Source organism: Hippocampus bargibanti, linkage group LG02 (assembly GCF_051943395.1).
Source record: "Hippocampus bargibanti isolate YZ-2025 linkage group LG02, ASM5194339v1, whole genome shotgun sequence".
In the NCBI taxonomy this organism is placed as follows: Eukaryota; Metazoa; Chordata; class Actinopteri; order Syngnathiformes; family Syngnathidae; genus Hippocampus; species Hippocampus bargibanti.
In genome coordinates, this window is record NC_142735.1 from 23,529,336 (window position 1) to 23,547,145 (window position 17,810).

The 17,810-nt window shown below is 41.3% G+C and overlaps 1 protein-coding gene across 39 annotated transcripts in view; it reads left to right on the top strand.

Annotated features, from left to right (window-relative positions):
* The window catches only part of ptprda (protein tyrosine phosphatase receptor type Da), a 348,859-nt gene that overhangs the window by 216,807 nt on the left and 114,242 nt on the right, over positions 1-17,810 (top strand). The gene's annotated exons all lie outside the window — the stretch shown is intronic.

The following is a 17,810-nucleotide window of genomic DNA, read 5'->3' on the forward strand; positions in this document are numbered from 1 at the left end:
GTCGCAGTTATTTACTTACCTCCCAAAGTTAATTCTTGTTAATTTAGCTTTTATATCCAAAAGTATGGATGGATGGATTTGCCTTTATTAGACACGCTGTGAAGAAATTTACATTTCGCAGCAGCAAAATTGTTTGGGTTGTATCCAACACAAACATTCTGTGATGTTACTCTCGTTTTTTGTTGACGCGACTTATTCAAACAAATCTGTTTGAACTTGTGTAACGTTCTTGCTCCCTTTAGTATACAGAAATGAATCATTTACAAGCTAATGGTCAGCTATCTCTTGCGGCACTTCGAGTGAAGAGTTGCACGTGTGCACTTAGTAATCAAGGCAATGTTTGACCAAAATGGCGAAATAAAACACCGTTTTAAAATAATTGTTGTTTTTGATTAAAAGGGCTGCGCATTCGAAACTCACCAACTAGTTGCCGTTATTGAATGTCGCTCGGGGTCAAATGTCAACTCTTAACGACTATTTTCGACAACTTGGCGATTCTCATGAGACGAATGTGTTATTCTTAGCGTGCTATTTTAAGTTTGGCGTCATTTCGAATGGAGTTCACTTGCAGTGAGTCTGAGGCAAACGTGAGCTATGTGAGCTATGCACTTTTGCAACCACTAGGGGGAATTTATTTTACGCTATTGTGTGCGTGTGTATGTGTGAGCCAAACCATTGTATGACGTTTTAAAGAACTGGTGATCTCATATGGTGTCTGGAGAGAATGAAACTGGAATTTTGGAGGGAGGTTTTATGTCTTTCAGATGTCCTGTTTTTTAAATCTGCTATAACATGTGGTTTAAATGTTAAACCCGCAGACGAAGCAGCGGTTTTGGATAGGACGACCACCCCCCTCCTAAAAAATGTCTATCACGTCTGTATAGCGTGTGATTCGTACTTCATGAAAAAAAAAAAACAAATTAATTAATCATTCATGGATAGGATTCGGAGCACTTTTTTGGGTGTGACTGTAACCAAGTGCAGAAAGCGAACTCCATCAAAAAGGCATGCTTGGATGAGTTTGGTGTGGAACAACTGGCTCTCCACCCTGGGGTGAACAAACAAATTGTCCAATAATTATTTTTTTTCCAACAACTGTAAACATCAGTCATGGTTATTTTGACAGGATCTGTGATTGATTTTTCTTTATTTATTCCGATGTTTGTTTTGGGTATAACATGCAACTGGAGATGCATTTTTTTTGTGTTTTTCTTTTTTCTTTCTTTTTTTTACTTTAAAGCAAAAATTGAAACTAAGTATTATTTAAAATTTCATTTTTTTAGCTTTCAGTATGAGACAGAGATACGTACTTTTACTTTTAATCTCAGTTCTAAATGTTGACATTGTCTGTTTTTTAATAATTTAAAAATAATTTGTATTTTCAAAATATATTTTTTTTAATACTAGCTCTTAAGACATTCAAATTAAAACTGCAGACATGTGCTTGTATTTAGATGGCAATAATTTAATTTTGTAAATTGTATTTTTGCATTCGGAAATGGGGGATTTTCATATAAAATATTTTATGTTCTCAAATGGATTTATTATTTTAAACATTTTTTAAACTACTTTATGGGTGTTTAGGGTTAGAGTGCAGTCAGGTTTCTTCGCACCAACATACATATAGCCAAATATTGCTCAACATTCCTACATATAATGTAAAAGTGGATGCTAACTGCTAGCTAGCATCCAACGTGAATGTTTGCAAAATAGGATATCGCCTTAAGTACGTGTGCAAATACCAACAAATTCCACCCATGGATAAAACATGTTTTTTTGGGGATACAAAGGGGTTGCTAATTAGCAAGAAAGCGGTTTGATTTGAGAGCAAGTCGCACGGCGGTATGATAAAGCCTTCACCACTTTCTCTTCACTCCGCATCTGCCCACTAATTTATTGAATTTCGTCCCTTTAATCTCGATTCTCGCATAACAGGCTCTGAGGATGGCTTGCTTAAGAGAAACCACAGCTACGGGGCATGACACATTACACATCAGCGAACGCTAGCATGCTAGCATTTTCTTATATCCATGTAGCCACAGGGGATTGGAGGAATCATTTTTGCACCCAAGCAAAATCACCTCTGTTGCCCGTCAGTCTGTCAAGGAACGAAGCTGAGCTGCAGCTGAGCTTGTTCGACCACGTTAAGTCATCGTCCTGCTTCCCGCGTCTCATCAACTCTCCTCCCGCTATGTCACCAAGCATGGGTCTCTTATATAATAATCTCAATAATCGCAAATGACACGTCGGCGTGCATATGGACCTCTATGAAAAAGGTGCACACGTTGAAGATGGAAACTATGATGGCATCTGTAGCTTTGGCCCTTTTTTGCACATCTTCTTGGATGCACCTGGACAATCAAATAAAATTCAAAATGACACACGGGATGTCACAATGACATTTCCTGCTTCTTCCCAAGGCGTTTTTGTGTTGTATAGCATAGAAAGCAATGACATTCTTGACAGATCACATCCAGTTTTCCAAAGGTGCGCATACGGCCATTCAACAATGCATTCCAGATGGCTCTCGCAGCTGTCCTCCGCTTGGCTTTCAGCACCTTCAACGCTTGAAGCCACTTGTGAAGATGGACCAAAGTGGAAAATGTGCAAAATAAAACTTGAAGGACTTCCTCACGGCAGCAGGCAAATTGTTCTCTATTCTTATTCATTGGCTGCTCTTGATTTGCAATCTTGCATTCGCGCACCGTCAGGAGTCCGTATAACCCAAGCGTGTTTCCCCCTCCTCTCAATCTGTAATTATAGTGCAGTGCTTTGAAGAAGCCGAGTGGAACTAAATGACTTTTTTTGTGTCCGGTATAATGACTGCCATTTGGAAGCGGGTATGTGACGATGGCCGAGGTGGGAAGATGGCGTGATGCGAAAAGGAACTGGAAAAATAGTTAAGGTTCAGCTCTGTCTCGAAAGTCAAGCAACTGATCTTCTCACGGAATCTATAAAAGTTAGGCAAAAGTACTGGTACACTTGAACGGTGGGGACCTTCGACTGGAGGGTCCACAAAACAAGGTGCAGTGACGGCGAAAGATGTCAGTATAGGAAGGGACATCAACCGCCATTCTCCACACTGGCAGCACAGAAGATACATGGTGTGATGTCATTGATCCATCAGCAAATTCGGACATTGCAACCGATCACCAGTTTTGCCTAATTTGCCAATTTGCCAAATACTTGCTGATCTGATCAATATATATATATATATATATATATATATATATATATATATATATATATATATATATATATATATATATATATATATATATATATATATATATATATATATGGCATTTGTCAAAGGAAATACATATTGGTTGCCAGCCAATCACAGGGCACACAAAGACAACAACCAGTCACTCTCACACTCAGACCCAGGGACAATTTAAAGTGTTCAATCAGTCTTCCATGCATGTTTTTGGAATGTGGGAGGAAACTGGAAAACCCGGAGAAAACCCACACGGGACAGGGGAGAACATGAAAACTCCACACAGGGAAGCCGGACCAGGTCTTGAACTCACGGTCTCTGCACTGTGAATCCAATGTGCTAACCACGAGACCACCCATACTCAGAAATCCAAATGTACATTTGGACATTATTAGCAATGCCAAGTTCTACTGATTTTTTATCAACAAAGGTAGAGTTGTATGAACCTTGAAACCAGTAACCGGCTCATGCTTTTCACAACACCTCACTCCCACAAAAAGTAAACATGACAATCCTTGTCGTTGCAACATCATGTAGTTCAGGACCTGTATGCATTCAAAAAGGTCTATATGGTCGCATTGCTCATTTGTTATTTATACTCTGGTTTAGTTGTGGGGGCCAAGGTTGGGAGGTAGAGTATGCCACCAGGAATTTCATGCATCTATTTGGCAGGGTGAACTGTTGTCCCCCCGGGAGATACTCCAGAATCGATCTCTGCGTGGGAAAGAAATGAGCGACAAATAGATGTTTAGGTGCTGTTGAAACTTCCCAAGACCTGGAATACACCCTGGTTCATAAATGAATCACTCACTGCTCTGTATTCAATATAAAATCCATTTCAGCTCAAGCGTTTGCTTTTTGGCGGACAGAGGATGTAAAGCTGTGGTATCGGGTAGGCTTGCTTTCTGTTGTTTCGTCTGATATTTTAGGAGGCCTTTCATCGTGTTGCATCACATCGAGACAACAGCGGTTTCCATTTGGTATCCCGCTCCCCTTATGCCCCCCGCACGCCGACCATATTTATACTGTGCCAGTGTGTCATACTTCCAAAGGACAGTCTTGTTTAATTATTTAGTCTCTTGAGCAGGACTATATTTGGATCCTTCTTTTGCTAAAACTACCAGGCGATAAGTTAAAGATAGTGTAGGATGTATTTATTTTTCACTTGGGTTACTCTTGTTTGAAGCCCATTCCGATAAAATATATCTTTGGGGATCACGTAACGTAAAAGTACAGTTGGCCTCAATCCAGTGGTACTCCGTACGGACTTTCCGGATTTCGCTATCTTGTCTTTGCAAGTCTTCTAACTTGAGCACACAGCCTCAAGAAACATTGCGTGAGTTCCTCGGTAACCGGACACCGGAACGTCGGACCAAAGGGAAAGTTTGTACGGGGGATCGGGAATGCGAGGGCGCCAAAATTATGCCAGGGCCCGAGGCAACAAATGATTTGGGGATAGGGTTGCTGACTGACGTGAGGAATGTGGGCGAAACGCGTGAGTCAGAGAGGAATACGATCTATTTAAAAATCTGTGAAAATGACACTCTTCCAAACCCAGCAAGCCAACCGTCCATCTTAGAGCGATGTGACAAGTGGGCAGTAACAGCAAGTAACAGCATGTTCTGCCCCCTAGTGGAAGAGCAATTCATCATTCCTGGGCATTGTCCCGCGAGACTTTTTGACACTTTTAGGGCCCATTGTTAATTGCCATGCCTATCTAATTTCATGTAGCTTTCTTATTCTATCTTGAAAAGAAAAAAAAAAACTGGTCACATAAACCGTCAACCAGAAATGTCCGATTTTACCGGTTAGTGTGAGGCGCTTGTGATCAACGTTGGATTGGTGAAAATGATGCCAAATGGCGATAATTCCTCACACACGTTCAATTTATGTGACCACAGTATTCGAACTATGAATTTCATAGTCTGTAATATATTCTTTCTTTGGCTGTTACTCAAAGGAATAATTTTAGCGAGAAAAGACAAACTTGCGAATGTCGTTCGTATTAGATGGCCTGCCCTGGGTGCTGGAAATAAAAAAAAGAAAAACAAAGAAAGAAAATGAGACAATATTACGGATGTTGGGTGGAAGTGAATGCCAGAGTTTGGGAGCAGAGCGGCTGAAAGCTCTGCATCCCAATGTGGTGAAACGGGCAGAAGTCACATAGAGGTGAAGGGAGGATGAGGATTTGAGGGAACGAGAGGGAATGGAGATTTGAAGCAGGTCAGACAGATTGGGAGGGGCAATGTTGTGGATGGCTTTGAATGTAAACAGAAGTATTTTGAATTCGATCCGATGTGCCTCTAGCTTTGTCGTTGCGGCTTTTCTGCGTGAGCAACCCTCCAGAGTTCGTTGAGAAAACAAAGCGAAAAAAAACACACAAAAAAACGTAAGCTCACTTTTTCCTCCCATCGTCTCATCCCATTTTAAAAAGCTTCTGCAGTCATTTAGAAAACCCCGCTGACCAGCCATTGTGACGAGCTAAGCTGTCGGCCAAGTTGTTGCCTCGCTGCCAACCTCCAAAGTCCATCTATTCAGCCACACTAATGCCCACCGTTACGTCTTGTGTCTACTCTTCTTCCCTTCTTGTCTTGTCATATCCCTTTTTTTTCTTCCTATTTCTTCCTTTTGGCAGATTAATGTTGTCTTTTTAGTCATTGGTTCTATTGGTGGTTATCATGCCGAGCAATGGTCGTATTGCGTTTTTGAAAACTAAAATTGTGGCGCGCAATAAAGCCAATTTTGGGTGGAGAGTATTGTTATACTTAATATTTTACATCAATGAGTCTAACTGCTTATCTCACAATTTAAAACAAATGTTTCAGTTTGTGTCAAGGTAATTTCTGCCAACATTAAAGGAATTACGTAAAAAAATACAGAAAATAAAAATTGACGCCATCTCTGCCAAAAAGTAACTCGGCGGGAGAGACAATTTTCTTTCGAAATTAGTTCACTCATTTAAAACTGGATGCAGATGCCACCGTTCAATGGGAGTCTATTATTCCAAACGACTCTCATTAAGGCGTCGTGAAATAAAGCAAGCTGGGGGAAGCGCCGAAATAAAATCTTTAGAGCGGCTGTGCGGAACCCGGTAACGACGCAGAGCGACACCGTCTTCATTAACGCCGCTGACGTCAGGGAGGGAAAGGCAAAGAGTGCGACTGAAAAGAAAATTAGGTGCAGCTGATTTGGCCCTCTGAAACCCTTAAGGAGGTTATTGGGTGTTTGCGCTCAGAGCCAAAGACGCTAACAATACAGTCTGAGCTTAATGATCGAGTCTATTAAAATACTTAACAGAAGAGGGGGGGGGGGGGGGGGGGACATGAGTCAGAGCTTTGAACGTACGCGCAGATCAGAAGCTCTTAGCGTAGCTAATAAGTCAAATTTGCCTGCGTCGCTCGTTCTCACTGATACGGACCCTTGACTTTACCTGTTCCGTCCGGCTCCGCTGGAGTCTCACATCTGCTTTTTTGCTAAACTGCAAGAGAGAATATGGCTGTCGTGGCTTTTATTGTGCTTCGGTAGTCAAATCGGGTCAGACAATCAATCACTGGATCAAACTTTTGCAACATGGCGGTGAGCAAATAGATTTAAGCCATGAGCCGCGCAATATTGAGACTTTTTCTTCGTGCACTCCAGCTAATAGAATTCAATTAAGATAAGTTTCTATTCAATTTCTTTTAATATACTTTGTCTCTCTTGATGAATGTGCCATCAAAGCCACATTTTATTATGAAACCGTCACATTTTAGTCGGCTCTGGAATTTGGAGCGATGACAAAGTAACAACAAATTTCAAAAATAATTCAGCATTCAAAGCTGTTGTTTCACTTACAATTTCATCCTCTCGATCTGATTTCTATCATCCTCAATCAAAGCCGGATGCTTATTTTGGTATTTTTGTGGTGCAGTCAATGTGACGTCGCTTTGTAACAAGCCACAAATAATTTAATTAATAAATAAATGGACTGTTAAGAACCTGGACGACGTGGAACTATTTGATATGTTTAACACCCAAGGAGATAAGTAAGAACATGGATGTCCAAGGGTGTCCGACCACATGCTGCAACATGTGCGGAATATCCAAAAAAACGGCCCATTTTATTTGTGCCATATGATGACCTGAGTGGAATTATGTTTGCTATTGCCCGAAACATCTACTCTCCAATGATGGAACGTACACATTAAAATTCCATCTCTCGCATCAGTACATCCAGTTGCAGCCAGGACGTCTTCTATAAATTGCCGGACATTATTTTCGATTAACCGCGCGGGACCGCATTTCAGCCCATTTTTACCCGCATGCCACCGCGGGGTATGGAGAGTGATAATGCTGTCCAGCGAAATGGTGGCACATACGGTGCGATAACACAAGTCTTGCGCGGTGGTTGACTGCTCAAAAGAACTGCCGTGACCATATGGGTGCCAAACCGGCGTCGGCGTGGAAGTTAATCATAGACAACCAAATTTTGACTAATGTATGACAAAAGAGTAAGAAATACAAGTCATAGTTGAACCACCCTGGCTTATCATGGAGGACAGTGTCGTTGATTCCCAAAAAATGGAAGTACCGTAAATGCCAGATGTATCGTATTTTATGCTCTATTATACCTTCAATGAATGGCCTAGTTTTGAAAGGCACTTATAAATGACATTTATTATTATTATTATTATTATTATTATTATTATTATTATTATTATTATTATTAGTTTTTTAATTCTCATATAACAGGGTGCACTGTATTATAAGGCACATAGAATAGAAGCTGCAATCGTGACTGTGGTTGTGCTACGCATCCACTTGCAAATCAAACTTGTCAAATTCAATGATACTTGCTAAAGTCTGAACCAGCATTTCAAATTGCTCCATGTAAACCACAATAACACTTCTTATTTTTTACTTCAAATTTGAAAACTAGTAATTCATTAATTTGTTGTGCGCCCCCCGAGAGGAAACCATAAATACAATGTGGCCCACGCCAAAAAATGTGATTGACACCCTTGCAGTAGATGATGCTACGCTAAAGGGAGTACAATACAATACGATGCCGATTTCTCTATAAGGTGCCTTCACAACCACTAAAACTGTAACGATGGGAACGGATCACAAACACGGATATGAAATATAAAAATGAAAATGACAATACAAAACAAAAATTGAAAGTCAATGTTTTTGATTTGAAAAAAGGCCACTTAAAGGACAACCGACGTCCCCGGACAAGTTGTGTCCATAATTTGTAAAATCACTTCAAATGACTTCTACTGAGCATATTTTAATAAGATTCCACCGCATATAGCTATATTTTACGTTTTAAGACTCGTGCTGAATATTCAGGAAGTCTTGTTTTTGGGTTGGTGACGAGTCCGTACGTGACGTCACGAAAGGACAACCCACTGACCGTGAAAAGGACACATTGTCGCATTGTCCTTCCATCACGTCAATGTTTTTTGCTGTACTGTTTTTTTTGAAAACCTTGTGTTACACCCAAAAGCCGCCAGAGGGGGTCCAAGCGCCATTTAAGAATTTTTCAGCCTGTGGAAACGGAGGTGGCCACAGGATGTCCCCATTTTGTGCCTCTTTTTTTTGTGAGAGATTCTCCCCCAATGTTGCCTCAAAATGGCCCAAATAAATTCTTTAATCGATTGCAAACATGTATGCTTTGCTCATCAGGACTATTTGAATCATATTCATAACTGGATGTGTAACAAAAAAGCATATTCTCCGAATCTGAAGCCATTGTTTTGATTCACAAGCAATGCAAGACGTCTTGGCGTGATGTCACGAACTGGGGGCGGGACTTTCTGAAAATGCCCAATTCGCAGCTCATTTTTTTGCAGATTTTGGACACTTTAAGTCATTTTTATTGCCGTTTTGCATTTGCCTAAAAATATCATACTGCATGTTTTGGGTATTTTAGATGCTATAAAACGTTTTTCTGGTGTCGGTTAAAAAACAAAAAAGTGTCGTCAGTTGTCCTTTAAACCTTTGTGGACTCGCATCCGCAAAGAGCTTAATGTCCTTAAGTGTCTTGTTTCTTATCGTCTTCGTTTGTTTAGTCAGTGGTTTAAAAATGCTTTTGAGATCATATTTGTTTCATAATGGCTGCGCAGAGCTCACAAAGTAGCTGTCTGTTTGAACGCGTGTTGGCGAACGCGCACATCAGTTGCCTTTTACATTACAAGTGGTTCCAGCTAACAATCGCTGCCACGAGATAGATTAGGGGAACACACGAACTGGGGAACAACTCAATGGAAAACGTCGTAAAATTTACAGTCTCTTTATATTAGGCGCATTGGATTAAAAGGGGGGTTTTGGGCTTTTGGGAAAATTAAATGCTTTTTGGTATAATATATTGGGAGCTTCAACCATAGCTATTGCATAGCTTAGTTTTCATTAAAGAGCCTGAAAAAATGAATTTGTGAAAGCACAATGTGCAAATCACGATCCAAAAAGTGTCCAAGAGAATTATTTCAAACTCATCTCACAAATATCTTCTTTATGGATCATTTTAAAAAATGATGATAAAAAGTTTACAAATGCAGCAAAGACTTTGTGAACAACTGGGGCTAAAATAAGCTTATTCTCAACAGGCAAAGATTGTCTCTCCGTCAGTCAACAGATTAGGTTAGATAGGATTAGATTTACAGTAATTAGTCTCCACCTTTAGTTTGGATAAAATTACATTACATTACATTACATTAACCTTTGTAAGTCTAACAGTGGATAAATTTACACTTTACAGCAGCAAGGTGATGAAAGTTAATGCCGGTAACTATTATGACATTTGTTTTTAGACAGCGTTTTGGCAGTCCGTATTTTTTGACAATTTGAGGGTTTAATGAGCACAGAATCAAATCTAGTCATCATATTGGAAATTCACATTTTTATGAAGCCTTAACATCATACCCGTTCACCTCACTGAGCCATGCCTGAATTGAAATATCGTTTGCCACAAATCGATATTCAACAATTTGATTGTCTTGCAAAAATGAGTTCAAAAGTTGAAAGCACCCCGACTGCCTGCCTCTTGTTTTGACAGGAAACAAATTGTTCTGTCTCAGAAGGAACTCCTCTTAGAGCTTAATGAGTTTATTGGCAATCAATATCCCTCCCCCGTCGGCCTGCGGGCGACTCACGGGTGGGACCTTGAGCATGGTTCTTAAATGATGTACCTGATTGGGTCAATGAGACGCTTTTATCGGTGTGCGAGTGAAAGGGGGAACCATTCTTTGATCGGGCCCGACTTTGGGTTCAGTCTGCTAAGTATTGGAATTTGGGATTGGAACTCCCAAGGGAAACGGATGAAACTTTAATTCTATCGAAATTGTTCATTCTTGCGAGATTCCAAAGCTTGTTCCCACTTCCTAAAGTTGAAAGGCATTCTACAGCCCGGAGTGGTCGATAGTTCACCGCAGGGCACTGTTTCAGATACAAGGCAGATTTGAGTCTGCTGATTGAATATATACCAACACCTACGCTGACTCACGCTGCAACATCTGATTTCTTTTTCTGACGAGGGGCAAGAGCAAAACTATTCCATGTATTGGGTACTTGTAAGTGCTAACTTCCTGTTACGGTTCGAGTGACGTGCGGTGAGTTTCATGGCTGGTGAGGCACTGACGTCATCACGGATTTACAAACATATGAACTCTACGGAGTAACTTGTTCACCATTTGATTGGCAACAGTTAACGTGTTTTGTTTAAAATGTCATGTCAGCATTCTTTATATAAACTGTAGCATAGAAAAAAAACATTATTATCATGTTACCTTTACTTATAAATGAAGTCCATGCGCCGCTCCTTCTGAAGAAAGGCATCAATACCTTCTTTGTAGAAGCCTTCCTTATTGTTCCTCAGTTTTAAAAGTGTCTTTATTTCTTTCGATTTAGATATGTAATCCTCCATTCTGAAAATAAGGCCAAGCAACACGGAAAAATGACTGGATGGTTGCACTTAAGTTGTTAACTGTTTACTGTAGCTTGCTCTCACTAATTCTATTATTCTGCAGCCGAGGAGGCGCAAGAAGAATCTGTAATCACCAGCAGGAGAATGAGGCAGGAGAACTGTGTGCCTCACCTATGCACACAGTTTTGATAGAAAATAAAATAAACACTGTAGTCCAGTGTTTATAATGTAAAGTGACTCTACCAGTGACGTGCAGTCAGGGGAGGCAGGGAAGGCCATGCCTCCCCTGTCATAATGGAAATATCAAATGACAAAATACATTAAACAGTTAAATTTTATTTAGTGATTTGTACTTTAACATTCTTTTCCATTTGACTTCACAATTTTTGGATTTTTTTTCAAAATCGTTGAATTTTCACATTTACTGTTCAAATACTAAGTGAAGACGAACGGTGAGGCAGCAGCCGGCTGAGCCTCACGATGGATTGCACAATCACTATGCTAACTGTGCTGGCTTGCTCTGCAGTGAGACTGCATTGCTATCCCTCTGCATATCGCTATTAAAGTGTTCAAACACATTTAGTATATGAATTAAATTTCTATAGTTGAGCTGGTGTATATAATGTAAAGTTAATTTACATTATAAACACTGTACTACAGTGTTTATTTTATTTCTATCAAAACTGTGTGTATAGGTGATAGAAAATAAAATAAACACAGTTCTCCTGCCTCATGACAGGGGGCGCTGGTGATTACAGAGATTCTTCTTGCGCCTCCTCGGCTGCAGAATAATATAATTAGTGAGAGCAAGCTACAGTAAACAGTTAGCAAGTTAAGTGCAACCATCCAGTCATTTTTTCGTGTTGCTTGGCCTTATTTTCAGAATGGAGGATTACATATCTAAATTGAAAGAAATAAATAGAGAAGAATAATAGAATAAATAAATTCAGAAGGAGCGGCACATGGACTTCATTTATAACTAAAGGTAACACGATAATCACGTTTTTTTATATTTTTTTCTATGCTACAGTTTATATAAAAAATGCTGAAATGAAATTTAAAAAAAAACACGTTAACAATCAAATGGTGAATAAGCTACTCTGGAGAGTTCATGTTTGTAAATCTGACTGTGATGATGTCAGTGCCTCACCAACCATGAACCTCACCGCACGTCACTGGACTCTACATTCTATACACCAGCTAAACTGTAGAAATTTAGTTCAAATACTAAAAGTGTTTGAACACTAGTAGCGATATGCAGAGGGACAGCAATGCAGTCTCACTGCATAGCAAGCCAGAACAGTTAGCATAGTGATTGCGCAATCCATGGTGAGGCTCAGCCGGCGGCTGCCTCACCGCTCGTCTCTACTTAGTATTTGAACGGCAAATGTGAAAATACATCGATTTTGAAAAAAAATCCAAAAATGGTGATGTTAAATGGAAAAGAATGTTAAAGTACAAATCACGAAATAAATATAACAGTTTAATTTATTTTTTCATTTGATATTTCCATGATGACAGTTGAGGCACGGCCTCACCTGCCTCCCATGATTGCACGTCACTGTACGCTACGCTCCACCATATGCAATACAATGTAACTATGATCTCCACCAGTTGCAGCAATCGCTGACACATTGCGACAATATTTCTAACCCAAGAATCAAAGCCTGACTGGAAATCCACCATGTCTGTTCCCATTCGTTCACGCCACTGTAAAGCGTACAAAGGTAGGACGTTGTTTTACAATGACAAGCTGTGTCTCAGCACGTTTTGTGACATGAGAGTATTTGGGTTCCTAACTTTTTTTTTTTTTTTTTTTTTTTTTTTTTTTTTTTAGGGACTGATTTTGTTGAGTCAAACAGTAGGGTGGAACTGGGATGGATGTGTAAATGCCATCCCACTGGCGCATTGAAGCCCAGACGGAGGGTGTCCGATGGATGCATTCTAATCCAAGCTCCTGATTGGTCAACGGTTGAATCAGTGTAGTGTTTCGCCTTGCTTTCTCGAAAATCAAAAAAAACTGCTTCCTATGTCACAGAGTTAACATGAACGACTTGCACTGTATTTTTTTGTCATCTTGACACAAAGCAGAGGGAACACAGTGTGTCTAGCGACAGTGGAAAATGGGCCGGGTCCCAGGATCTAGTCAAGCATTTGAGCTCAATGAAGCGCACTGTATTGATTTGCTATTTACTAAGTTAGCCATTATTTGTTTTGGATGTGGTGAAAGTTCTTTGGAAAATGATTTTTCGCTCTGCTGTTCAGACTGTGAAATAAATGTCTTGACAGATGATCAATGGCCGTTGAGTACGATGGTAAATTGTTAGGTATTGATCTTTTTTTTTTTTGTTTTTTTTTTTTTTGATCTGGTGAGCAGTTATGCTTAAAGCAGAACCAAACGCTCTCCTGGGTATTGGATTTGTGTCCAGCCTGCTATCAAATGTGAAAATAAGGATTTATTTTGCCTGGAGTGATGCTTAGATGACACACTCCTTGAGATAAATGGAGATAGATAAATGATATACATCACCGCGTTTCATTTTGTTCATGACGGCCAATATAATACAAAGCTCCTTCAAAAAAAGCTGATTGTTTACTGCCTTCTAAATAAATGGCTGAGGTCCCGCTGTCACTCACAGATGGCACTTCCTCAGAGGGGAGGGGGAAAAAAGAGCCGAGCCAGTGATGTGTTGTAATGTGCTGGCAAGGCGGCGGCCATTTTGCAGAACCTCCGGAGGCACTGATCGTCACAGAAAGGCGTGAGCGCTGTCTTGGCAGCGTACGGACCCCCGGGCTCCGAGTAGTAAGCGATAGCTGCGTTGGAGCTCGTCACGCCAGATGCTTATCGTTGTTGACATCTGTCTACGCTGTTGCCCCCCACCCCAACTTCCCCCCATCCTCTTGTATAGTACAAGTGTGACCTTTTATCGTTTGTTCTATTTAAGCCCTGGCCCACAAATCTCCATTCATTAGGACCTTCATCGTAAAATTGTTTTGCTCTGGATTTTTGCTGTGCTTAATACAAATGTCTCAGTGAACATGTTGCCACCGATTTGTCGTCTCGTGATTCACCAGATCGAATCCCACCTTGTCTTTTGACGACTGAGTCATCAACTGAGATCAAAATCAACCAATTAGTTCCATTTTCTGCATTGCTTTGTTCACCGCTTGATCTCAATGCGCACTCTCTGCCTCCCTCGTGATGTACTGTGTTTGTGTGGTTGTCAGCATGTGTGCCCTATATAATACATGAGGTTGGGGGCATATGTTGCACATAAGAAAAAAAAAATCTGAACTGCAAAAGAGAGTGGGGGCGGCGATGGGGATGTTGCACGTGAATGTGCAGTCTAATTAGGTGTGTTAGCCTCACTGGGCAATGGGCAGCTGGGAGCATCTGGGCTCTTCGTACAACACACACACAATTAGAAACAATATCCAACAGTATGATAAGAGAGTGTAGGTCAGGCATGACACGGTCATATGTGCAGCTATTTTAGTCAGGCAGCCTTCACAACGGCTCGTGCTGCTCCCCGATTCGAGCCAACACCGTGACAGGGATATCCATTCCCAACTGCCTTTGCACTTGTGGATGTTTCAAGACGTCCCCATAAGACCAATAGAATTCAGTGAGTGTGTAATGGGAAACCAAAAATCCCACCTGGGTTGGATCTTAGTTTTACAGTGACGGTCTGGGTCACATTCCGGTGCAGTGTGGGCACAAAATACTAAATATACATTTAATATTATGGAAGCAGGAATAAAAATTAAAAGTTTTTTTTTTAATAAATAAATTAATTAATTAAAGAAAATAAATGATTGACAGTATGGTGTAATGTTTTTAACACATCTGCCTCACTGTACTAAGGTCCAGGTTCGATTCTAGGCTCTGGCCCTTTCATGTGGAGGTTGCATGTGCTCCTGGGACCTGCATGAGTTTTCTATGGAGTACTCCGGTTACCACGGCCACCCTCTCCCACCCAAAGAAATCCCATCCGATATTAATTGAGGACTATATGAATGGTCTCGAACGTGTACCAGAAACAGTTTAACTCATAGGAATTACCATTTATCTTAAGAAAGTTTCCGGCTAGACAGCGGTGGAGCCACCAGGTATTTGTTCTCAGAGTAAACGTGTGGCTACAGCACAGAACGGTTATACATTTTACCCCTTAATATGACCCACGTGAGAACCCGGCACCGTGTTGAATATGCAACTCAGAACGTTATGAAGGTACTTCGTGCCGTGGGCCGTATTTTTAGGAAATAACATTGGGATTACTTCCCGGAAGACTCTCCACAAGATCTTTGCGGGTGTCTCTGGGAACCTTGTTTTCAGTAAGGTTTTACGTCAGTTTTCAGCAAATGCCAGTCCACTTTGTCCAAACCGGACTCCACCCATGCTTTTGCAGACCACACTCTGGAACACAAATGGGCCTTCCCCAAGTTTTTTTCCCACAAAGTTGGAGGCGTTGGATTAAACCAAAAGAATGTCCGTGAACCAAGGCCAAAACCAGAAAAAAAGCCCAAATGCATAAATTCATGAAGTACATGAATGTTTTTTAAAGGCGCACAGCAGGCCCTTTGCAACCTCAATGTTCTTGTCACATGATCGGAACAAATGAACTCGGGAGTTTAAAAACTCAGTATTCCTCCCGCCTTGAGATCTCAAACACTTTGTATCGATTTGCTGGTTAGGCCACTGTGAAGAGCCACTGATTCATCTGTTTTAACTGCTGCGCGCGTGTCGCTTTGCTACCACAAATTCATCCCGACTCTCCCTGCACCGTCCTCACACTCAAGTGTAAAAAAAAAGCGCAGCGGAGAAAGATCACAGGAGCCCAGCTGTTCGCAGCCAAAAGCCACTGCTTTTATTAGCCTCCGGCATACCTACCCCGCTAGGCTGATGAGGTGAAGAAAGAATGGGTGGCACGAGGAGGAGTGCAAAGGCAGTCCGTATGGGGGGACCGATTTCCCAGCTGTTAGTCGGCATGCTGTGTCCTCATGTCAATGACCGGCGCGGGCACAGCGAGATACAACGGCTGAAAACGATCGGAGAGGTGCGTGCAACGGAGACAATACGCAAGGCAGCAGGCACACCTTCCCTGTAAGACCCCTACAAATCCTCCTCTACAGCTTCCCTTTTATTTCCCCCAACATCTCACAAAGCCGCTCAGCCTGTGGAGAAGTGCTTTACGAGAGAGTCGGCGGCAACCAAAATAAGAAATTCTATCCCTGGGTTTATATATGTATCTTTCATGACTGCATTGATACTGTGCCGATATTGACTGCGATGACATTTACTGTGACAAGGTGGCATCTCACACGATAGGTGGGGTGGGGGCGTCAAAGACAATATGGCTGTAACAACATTTTAGATAGACTTTAGCAATAAATTAATTAGGTACTTGGCGCTTATCATGTATGATAGATTTTTGGGCAATTCGTGAGTGTTTCAGTGATTATAAGTCAATGATAACATTACATTGGCACACACGCCGGATAGAGAATAATTGTGTTGTCTTTAAAGATGGGATTCCCAGAAATTCACATTGGGTTTATTAAACAGCCTACCAATATGGACTTTATTACTTAGTACTCGAGACCAGTGTAGCTCAGCGGCCCCAGACAAGTAATTAAAGTTCACACAGAGGCCTGACTCTAAAATATAGTCATTATCCCGGCAAAAAATACAACCTTTCCAGGTCACATCATTCTGTTTGCAGCAGTAAAACAAGTTTATTCCTGTCCCGGGCCATCATTATAGTAGCCCCGATCTACTCGCCGGCGTTTTATGGAGCACGGAGCAATCGGGGGCGACTGAGAGATTCCATAAAAAACATGCTATCACAATTGGCTCAACGCAAGATAACTGTGAGAGTGTGACAAAATGGCCCTGGAATGTGTGCTTGATTATACCTTCTATCATTTTATATTCCAAGCCATGCACATGGTCGTTTTTCATCGCTGCGGCTTAACAAGCGTAGTCCCAAACAATGGCATCCAGTTTTTACGGCCCCCTTTAGAGCTAATCAGACACCATGCAATGAAAAACGATAGTTTATATCGGCTCTGCTTACACAAGGTAAAGCTCATAGGTCTTTGGGAAGGATGAAACCTCCCCTGTTGTTGCCCTCCTGTGCACCGACACCGGACCAACTTTATCTCCCGAATCTCGGCGGTCAAAAATAGGCACGTGGTCGACAGCAGACATTCAATCAATCAGCAAAGTGAGATTCCTTGGGTCTGCCATGAGGGTAGAGGATGGGATGCTCTAATCTTCTTTTCCTTTTGGCTTTTCCCTTCAGTGGTCACCACAGACAATCAGTGTCCTCCATTTAACCCGGTTTTGTGCATCCTCTTCTCTGACACCAGCTACCTTCATGTCCTCTTTGACAACATCCATAAACCTCCTCTTCGAAGGAGGAGGAGATGGGAAGCTCTAATGAACATCAATAATGCTTTTAGCACTCAAACGGTGCGCTAACAAAGAACGGACAGAAACATGACGTGATTGGTCCAACCCCCTTGACCTCTCGCGCAAAGAAAGTATGAAGTCTACAGTTGCTCGCTGCGCTACTCCCTATGCAGGCGGAAAATGAGTCAGGGGGCGTACAAGATTAATGATGCCGCTAACCGGGTATTAATCATCTGACTGGAGAGTAATGCGACACCTTTCTAATCTGA